Source organism: Trichosurus vulpecula, chromosome 2 (assembly GCF_011100635.1).
Source record: "Trichosurus vulpecula isolate mTriVul1 chromosome 2, mTriVul1.pri, whole genome shotgun sequence".
NCBI lineage: Eukaryota > Metazoa > Chordata > Mammalia > Diprotodontia > Phalangeridae > Trichosurus > Trichosurus vulpecula.
The window spans coordinates 334,921,684-334,930,933 of NC_050574.1; the positions used below are offsets into that span (position 1 = coordinate 334,921,684).

The 9,250-nt window shown below is 37.8% G+C and overlaps 1 pseudogene; it reads left to right on the top strand.

Annotated features, from left to right (window-relative positions):
- Positions 1-8,850, top strand: part of LOC118837120 — a 33,461-nt pseudogene extending 24,611 nt beyond the window's left edge.
- The last annotated feature ends 400 nt before the right edge of the window (positions 8,851-9,250 follow it).

Here is a 9,250-nt window from a genome sequence, read left to right on the forward strand (position 1 = left end):
ACTTCCAATCTCACATTCCCACTGCCTTTCAGACACCTCAAACTGGAAATACAGTAGACATCTGAAACTCAACATGTCCAAAATGGAACTCATTATCTTTCCCCCTTACCCTTCCCTTCTTGTTACCTTCTCTATTAATCTTCAGGGCACCACCATCCTCCCAGTCCCTAGTGTCATCCTTGATTCCACCCTCCTTCTCTCTCATCCCCCCTCCCATAGCCAGTCTGTTGCCAAGGCCTGTCCATTTCTCAAATACACCCCCTTCTCACCTCTGACACTGCCACCACTCTAGTGCAAGCCCTTATCACCTCACACCTGGGCTATTATAATAGCCCACTTGTGGGTCAGCCTGCCTCAAGTCTCTCTCCACTACAATCCTTCATTTAGCCACCAAAGTGATTTTCCTAAAGCACAGTCTGACCATGTCATACATACCCCTCCCCTCCATTGCCCCCACCCATTAAACTCTAATGGCTCTCTTTTATCTCTGCAAAGATATGGCATGGTTTCCCATTTCCTTCTCCAGCTCATTTTACAGATGAGGAAACTGACGTGCACAGGGTGAAGTGACTTGCCCAGGGTCACATAGCTAGTAAGTGTCTGAGGCTGGATTTGAACTCAGGACCTCCTGACTCCAGGACCAGCACTCCACCCACTTTGCCACCTAAATGTACAATAGTAAGGAGTCAAACAAACCACCCTAGTATCTTTGCTAAGAGAACCCCAAATGGAGTCACCAAGAATTAGACACAAATGAAACGACTGAATAACAACAACAAAGGGGGATATGACAGGTGAATGAATAAATGAATATATGACAATTTGAGAGAGATAGCAACAATAACTGGGGATATTAAGAAAACTTTTCTAGCTCAAGATATGATTCTAAGACAGAAATGAGAAAGGAGTACATTGCAGCTATGGAGGACAGCCTGTGCAAAGGGTTTTTGATATGGTAGAAAGAACTTGGGCTTTGGAGTCAGAGGATCTGAGTTCAAATTCAGTCTCAGCCTAGCAGGGGCAGTGGATGGAATGTGGGGAACTGGACTGAGGAGGAACTGAATTCAAATCAAGCCTTAGACATTTCTTAGCTGAGTGACCTGGAGCTAGGCACCAACCTTTGTCTGCCTCAGCTTCCTCCATTGTAAAATGAGGATATCAATGGCACCTACCCCACAAAGTTGTAGTAAGAATTAAATGAGATAATATTTGAAAAGCTCTTAGCGCTTAGCCTGAAGTGTGATACTAGCTTAATAAATGCTTATTTCCTTCATTCCTCCATCATTTATCTATATGACCAAATCATTCAATTTCTCTGGGTCTCAGTTTCCTCATCTACAAAATGAGGGAGTTGAACTAGATGACCTCAGTTTCTTTCAATCTCTAAATCAGAAATCCATGATAGGGATGAAAATTACATCTATTATTTCCACTTTTAACTAAAACTTGGCATTTCTTTCAACTATGAGTTAGAAAAAAAGAATTCTAAGGAATGCAAAGGCTTCCCCAGACTGCCCAAGAGGTCCATGCCAAAAAAGAAGGATAAGAACCCTGACTCTAAATCTTTGCCTTCATGTTAGAACCTCACTGTGAAAGTTAAAGGACACAACACTCCTTTAAGTCAAATAGATAGATGATAGATAGATAGATAGATAGATAGATAGATAGATAGATAGATAGATAGATGATACACACATACACACATACTCTTTTTTAGGAATGTACATTACAATGGGACTTAATTGGATCTTGAATGTGAAATGTCTTGGGTTTTATTAAGTTAATAATTGTTTTAAAAAAGTATAAATGCAAAATACAGCTGCTAATAGGAATGAAAAGTATACTAGAAGCTGCATACAGCACCTAGGCTTTTTATGACTCTCTAGCATCCTTCCTCAGGTAGCATTCTCTGTACCAAAAGTTCTGTCTTAAGCTTTTGGTCAAGGAAGGGGGTAAGTGAGGACATGTTCTCAGTTGTCAAATGTTGACAATTTATTATATGGAAGAGAGATTATTATCCTTGTTTCTTTTTCCACTTCACATAAAAAAGCATTTCCTATTACAACCTCTCAAAAATGGAATGGGCTACTTTGTAAGTTTCCTATTACTGTAAGTATTTAAGTGGGGACAGGGTGACTATTTGTCAATAATGTTTTAAGATGTATTCACAAGTGGGAGAGATCTGTGATAGAGAGCCCTGAAAGATCTTATTCATCTTTGAAAATTTATAAAAATTTGAGCAGATGAAACAAACAAGTATCATGTCCTTCATGACTCTCTTTTTCATGTTCAGCTTTCTTTTGCCTAAACAGAACACTTTGTATTCGCAGGCATCTAGCAGTTTTAGTAACTAATGTCCCATGCCTTTTTTTTCCTTTTTCCATTCTCAAGCTAAACAACCTCACAATAAATTCATAGTTACACAAGGTGGAAATCTGAAGTGCAAGAAGATAATTCACAAACTTGGGGCAAATGTTGTAAAAGAAAGTGTGTCTAAGGTTCTGCAGGAATGTGAATGGAGGGAATACTCATCCATTTCCCTCCCAGCCATTGGAACAGGTTTGTAATCCATCAGTGATTAGAATTAGTTCAGTGTCCCTTAGATTATGTATTCCCTAGTAAGGATATGTATGTAGGACATGTAAACTGTATGAGGATGATAAAAACTATATTATTCTGGGTTCAGGTGATCTTTTAAACCCTGAACACCACAGTGCTCATGTGTACTATTGGATTTCACTGCTGAAATTAAGATATGGGAAAGCAAGAGGAAAAACAGAGATGGAAAAATGGATAGGTAAGGAATAAGGATGTGGGTTGGGAAAGAAGGAAGAGGGAGAAGAGAGATGGGGGAAATGGAAAGAAGAAATTGCTCCATTCAGCAATCATTAACAAATACAAAAATTCCAATATACAAAGAACAAACGAGGGAATTGCATAAGAGACCAAGTTTCTCTTCTTTTTTAGCTCTCTTGTAAGGGATATTTCTTGACTCCAGACTCCTCTCCCTCTATATTTAACCCTTTTGGGAAATTCATTTATTCTCATAACTTCTGCAACCATCTCTATGCATATGATTCCAAAAATCAATACCTCTAGCACTGACGTCAGCATCCTTCTTTCTTGTATCTGTCTAGAGGACAACTTCACTCAGATGACTCATTGTCGTGTCAGATTTAACATGTCAATGACTGAATTTATCATGAAATTGTAGAATTTTTTGAATTGAAAAGTCTTTTAGTGCAATTCTAGCCACACTTTTTGTCTTTTAGAAGAAAAAATGAAATCCGAGAGTTTAAGTGACTTTCCCAAAATTTGCAAAACTACTTTAGTGGCTAACCTCAATTAAAGTTCAATTAAACCAACTATTTTTTCAATGATCTTTCCACCATCTTTCCCTACAAAATGGGAAACATTTGACATTTTCCGTTTCCCTTTTTACTGCAAATGGCATTTTTATCATTGTTTCCATCAAGGCTTCTTTTCCTTAATCTCAGACTCTAGAATTTGATATTTACTTTTTTCTACCTATCTTCCCTTTTTAGTCTTACTACATTGTGCTAATTATTCCTTCACAATGTTTCTTAAATTAAGGGGTTTTTTTACTGTTCAATGTAATTTTTTTCATTATTTTGATTTTAGTTTAATATTTCTTGTCTCATAGAGTCCTTGCTCTATGTGTGGACCATTCTAATTTTCAGGAGTTTATTTCTTGGCTAAGGTTTGCCACTTTCTGTTCTAAGCTATTGATTTTCTTTTCCACTCTCATTTTGAAATTTTGTACCTCGTTCTTCATTCCTTCCCATTACTATTCTTTTCTCTGAGGCTTTGCTTGTTATAGAGGGACTTTCTTTTCCTAGATTCATGTCTTGGGTTTCTCTAAATCTGTAGTATTCCTTCATTGTTATATTTTCTTCTGTTTACTCATATCCCCAGCCTTCATTTACAGATTAAGCCTTTATGTTCATGTCAGACTCTTCTCCCTCTTATCCTCTTGGATACAGTGGTGAGCTCCTCCTTGGTCCTGACTGTGGTAGCTAAAACTTGGGCCTACCCTCAGCAGGAATCCCTAGGTTTAGGCTTAATTCCTAGATGTTTTGATTTAAGTTTTGACCTCAGCCCTTTCTGTTTCCTTCTTATTGCATAGTTCCAAATTCAGAGATGGCTCCATCCCTTGCTGTGACCCTGACAGCCACTAACCAGATGTTGTCAATTGTACTGGTTTTCAAGCTTCCTGCAAGACCCCAGGTGCTGCCCTTGTCTCTTGCTGTGGCCCGAGTGTGCACTGCTTGGATACTTGGCTGACTGGTTACTGGGCTGTCCTTGTCACTTTCTGTGGCTCAGTCATGGTATGCCAGAATCCTGCATAACCTGTTCAGTGGGTCTGACATTGTCTTTTGCGACCTGTACCCTCTGCCTACTCCAATTTGTTTCTGCTTAGAGTATCTGCAGGTTTCTAGCAGTGCTAGACTTGGCAGAGGTGTTTATAACTCCTTCTCTTTGATTCTGTTTATCATTGTTCCTTCTCATGCATTTTTAGAATTTTCATGGAGTGTTTGTGGATAATCTGGGCTCCTTTTGGTCCTATTGTGTCTTCATCTTAGTTAGAAGTTTGGACCATGGGCTTCTGAATGGTGAGCCTTCACTATTTCTAGTCTCTTCCACACTACACATATACCATAATACTTCCTGTTCTCTAGCCCCTTGCTTCCCCCTGTAAACTTCCATCCAGAGACCCTGGGTTCTAATTAGTAAGCATTCACTATATCTATCCTGCAGTCACACCAATCATGCTGTATTCCCTAGTTATCTTCATACTACATTGCTATGCATGTACCCTTTATCATCACTCCCTTCCAACTCTTTTTCTGAAAATGGTAATTAAATCTCTACTACCAAAATACCCTTTCATTCAATGCTTCCTTATATGCGATATCTTCCCTGTCAGAATGTAAGCCCCTTTAGGACAGGATCTGTCTTGCTTTCTTGTACATAATATCCCCTGTAACGCCTATATTTAGCATACAGTCAGCACTAAATAAATGCTTTTTCATTCATTTATTATTCCCCTCAAGATTCTTGTGGTTTTGTTTATCCAGATAAATTTTGTTTATATTTTTCCTAGTCCTCCAGGCATTGGAAATGTAAATTGATTTGGGCAATTTTATCATTTTTACTCTACTGGTACAGCCCAAACATGAGTAATTATTATCTTTCCAATTATTTAGATACATCTTTTTGTTCTGTAAAGAGTGATTTGGCTGAAAATAGTATTGCACGCTTGTAATCCCTGCTGCTGGAAGAGGCTGAGTCTAGCGGAGTGCTTTAATTTGGGAGTCCTGAGATCTAGCACAGCTAATGCCAGTTAGATGTCTTTACTAAGTCTAGAACTGCTATGTTGAACCCCAGAGAGGAGAGGGCCATCAGGCAGCTGAAAAAGGACCAAATTGATCCGGGTCAGAAAATGGAGCAAGTTAAAGCTTCCAGACCAATCAGTAGGAAGATCAGGCCATGAGTGGCTGCTGTACTTCTAATGTTGGAGCAATAGAGGAACCTCTTTTTTTAAGCATTTTGTGGTTTTATTCATATAATACCTGTTTGTCTCAGATGGGTGTTTGGACACCCAGATATTTTATATATTTTGTAATTGTTTTGAATGACATTTCTTTCTCTATCTCTTCCTGCTAAGGTTTGTTGGCAATACAGAAAAGTTAATGATTCTTGTTGGTTTGTTTCATGCCCTCATAAGACTTTTCCAGATTTTTCTAAGTACATCATCATGTTATCTGCCAAAAAGCAATCACTTTGTTTGCCTATGTATATTCTTTCAATATCTTTATCTTTTCTTATTGCTATAGATAGAATCTCTAAAACTACATTTGCCCTGTAATTCTAATAAGTTTGGGGAGAGTTATGATTTTTCAAAACATGGTGCCCAGGTTTTTTGTTTGCTTATGGTATTCAAGGAGATCAGTGATTCTTAAATTATGTCTTCTCAACCTGTTTTCCAGGTGAGTTGTTTTTTATAGTAGATACATTATAATTTCTTTTATTTTTTTTTTGACCTTATTCTTAGATTTTTTGTCTCAGTCATTGAGTTCTGTTGTAGAATTTTATTTTACAGGGAGTCTATTACTTAGGTAAGGTTTTCTACTTCCTATTTTAAGCTATTTATTCTTCCTTCAATTTTTTTCAAATGAAACCCTAATCTTACTTCGAATTTCATCTTTTGTCTCTTACTTAATTCTGTAGACACTCTTGTACCTCTTGTGATCAAGTCTTTTTTTTCTCTGAAAATCTTCTTGCAGTTATTGTGGGTTTACTCTCTTCTTCTGGGTTTATCTCTTACACTTCTCTTAAGCTGCATTATTTATTCTTTATGTTTGGTGTTTTCCTTTATTCACTTCTTGTTTGGGGATTTTGTACTCTAGCACTCTTGGATGGGTTGTGTAGGCCTTACTTATTCTGTCCCCTATGAGGTCTGGATGCTGCTGCCACTGCCAATCTACACAGAATGACTGTTATTGGGCCCTACTCTGTTCCTAGATCCCTAGCATTGGTCTCAGTCTCTTGATGGTCCACTGAAAATTCTGATCTCAGCCAGACTCTGTCTTCTTCCCCTTGAAGCTTCTTGGCATTTCTCACACGAGTGCTTCTATCTTAGGTGGTTTGGGCATGAATCTTATTACACTTGTAACCAATATCAATTCATTTATATCACTCAAATAAAGGATGGCATTTGGTGTCGCAAAATTTCTAGAAAAAACCATGTCCTGATACAAAATATAAAAGAAGGTTCATAGAAACTACAAACCAGACACTATGGGATGAATTGTGGTAGCAATAGTTTGAGGAACCCTATATGACCCTTCAAATAATTTGGAATATCTATCATTTATCTCTTCCTCTAAGTGTTCTCTTCTCCAGAATAAAAATCACCATTTCCTTCCAATGATCTTCATTAGAAGATTGGAGACCATGTCATAAAACCTGATTGTCCTCATCTGTACCTGCTCTGGTTTATTCTTTCCAAAATGTGGTACCAAGAACTGAACATGGCACTCTGAGTGTGATGAGATCAGAACATGTCATCAGTGGGACCATTGCTTGCCTCATTCTGAACACTATGCCTGTATTAATGCATTCTTAGATGGCATATCTATCTATCAATCTATTGCCTGATCTATCTTTGTATTTGTTGTGTTCATCCTACCTTCACAGCTTTCTTGCAACGTGCCCTTCTCTCTACTCACAAAGCTACCACCCTAGATCAAGTTCTCATTACCTTCCTCTTGGGCTATTGCAACAGCATAAAAAATAGTCTCCCTACCTCTTGTCTCCCCCCTTTCCAATATGTCCACATACCACTGTAAAACCTAAGTAGCTCCCTATCGTTTCAATGGTAAAATACAAACTCCTCTCTTTAGTGCTTATATAACCTTTGATAATCATGCTACTACCCACCTATCTTTGTAGATGGATAGAACAATTTGTAGAATACTAGTAGAATAGTCATTGTAGAATAATTTTACATTATTCCCCCTCATGCATCTGACATTCTAGTCCAGATGGTCAACTCACTGCTCCCCATATCCAGCCTTTCATCACTCATCTTTGTGCCATTGCCCAGGTCCCTTCTGGCCAGACTGTTCTCCATCTTACCTCTGCCTTTTAGAATCCTCGTTTCCCTTCAAGATTCAGGTCAAGTGGTAACACTCCACAAAGTGTTGAGAGAGAGAGAGAACATTCTCTATGGCACATAAAGCAGAAGGGAGCTTGGTCTATGTCCCTGAAAAGACTGATTGCAAAGTAATGACAAAAATAACATAGGAGGAAGGAGTACTTATCCATTAAGAATCAAAACCTAACAACTTTTAGTCATGTTTTTTCATAGTTTGTGCCTTGGAGGACTTTATTTTTCATTGCTTTGTTCTTGTCATTTATTATTTTGTTCTTTCAGAAAATGCTGGATAAAACCCAGCTAAAGTTGCTAAAGACATAATGAATGCTATTGAAGTCTTTTCATGCAAAGGGTCTGCTCAATTCATGAAAAAAGTAAAAATAGTCATCTTTCTGTCACAGCTACTGGAAGTGTTTTATGGAAGTACGAAAAAAAGAGGAGGCTTTGTACCATCAACCCCCATGTTCTCTGAATTAAAAAGCAAGTTGTTCATTTCATATAAATGCATTTGCCTGTGATCAGTATTATTAGAAAGTGTTTATTCATAAATTTTCATAGCATTAAATTATTTTTTAAACATTTTAGGCCTTGCAAGTAACTCTTCTAGGAAGCAAGATAATTTGGTTTTAGAAAAGAAGAAGGAGTCAACCATTTTTCAGGCGTGTGGTGAAAAGGAGAATGATGAAAGCACAGTCTCTTGGATACAAGATTTAATTTTAAAGGAACAAAACAGTTATACCTTTTCAGATGAATCTATCCTAAATTTTGGTGAAGAAGAATACAAAGAACTGAATGGACTGCAGAGAAGTCTGAATATCACCATTACTCTAGAACATGAAAGCTCTTGTCTCTAGGTTTTAGGGATTGCCAGAGGTGTGTTAAAGGCTTCCCAGATGATTGAGGACGTGATCAAAAGAGTTCATTTGCAAAAAGATGAAGAGTCTAAGGCTGAACTGCTCAGTGGCATCACTGAATGGCAGCATAATGTCCATGGTCTTTTTAAGTCTTGTGACAAAATAACTAATATGCATTTAGAGGATTCAAGGACAGAAAGAAAAATAGTATTGATGTTAAGACTGAGAATGAAAACTACACGGTACATAGTGGACTTTCACAACAAGACTGTTACAGGTGAAATGGAACAGTTTTCCAGGAGAGTGATACACTGAATCTGAAGGTTGATTCATTTTTTCTCTTCTTCCTTTCCTTTCCCACTGCTTGAGCACCTGCCCTATACCTCATGCTATTTTAGGCACTGGAGAGATTAAAAAAGGGGTAGAAGACATGGCTTTTCACCATTGCTTGTATCCCATTTGTATGTAATTCTTAGCACAGTGCCTGGCATCTAGCTTTCGAAATGATAATTGACTCATCTCTGTTCCCAGCTCTGTGTTACCTTGGGTAAAGTCACTTACCCTTTTCTCAGCCATAGATCATCATTTGTAAAAATGTAAAGCATTGTAAACCTTTCTATAAATGAATAGTACTAATTTAGTGTAGTTGAGTGTTCCGCATCTCCCAAAAAAGAATCATCCCATAGTTTGTTCCCTATTAGCAATTCATTCCTTT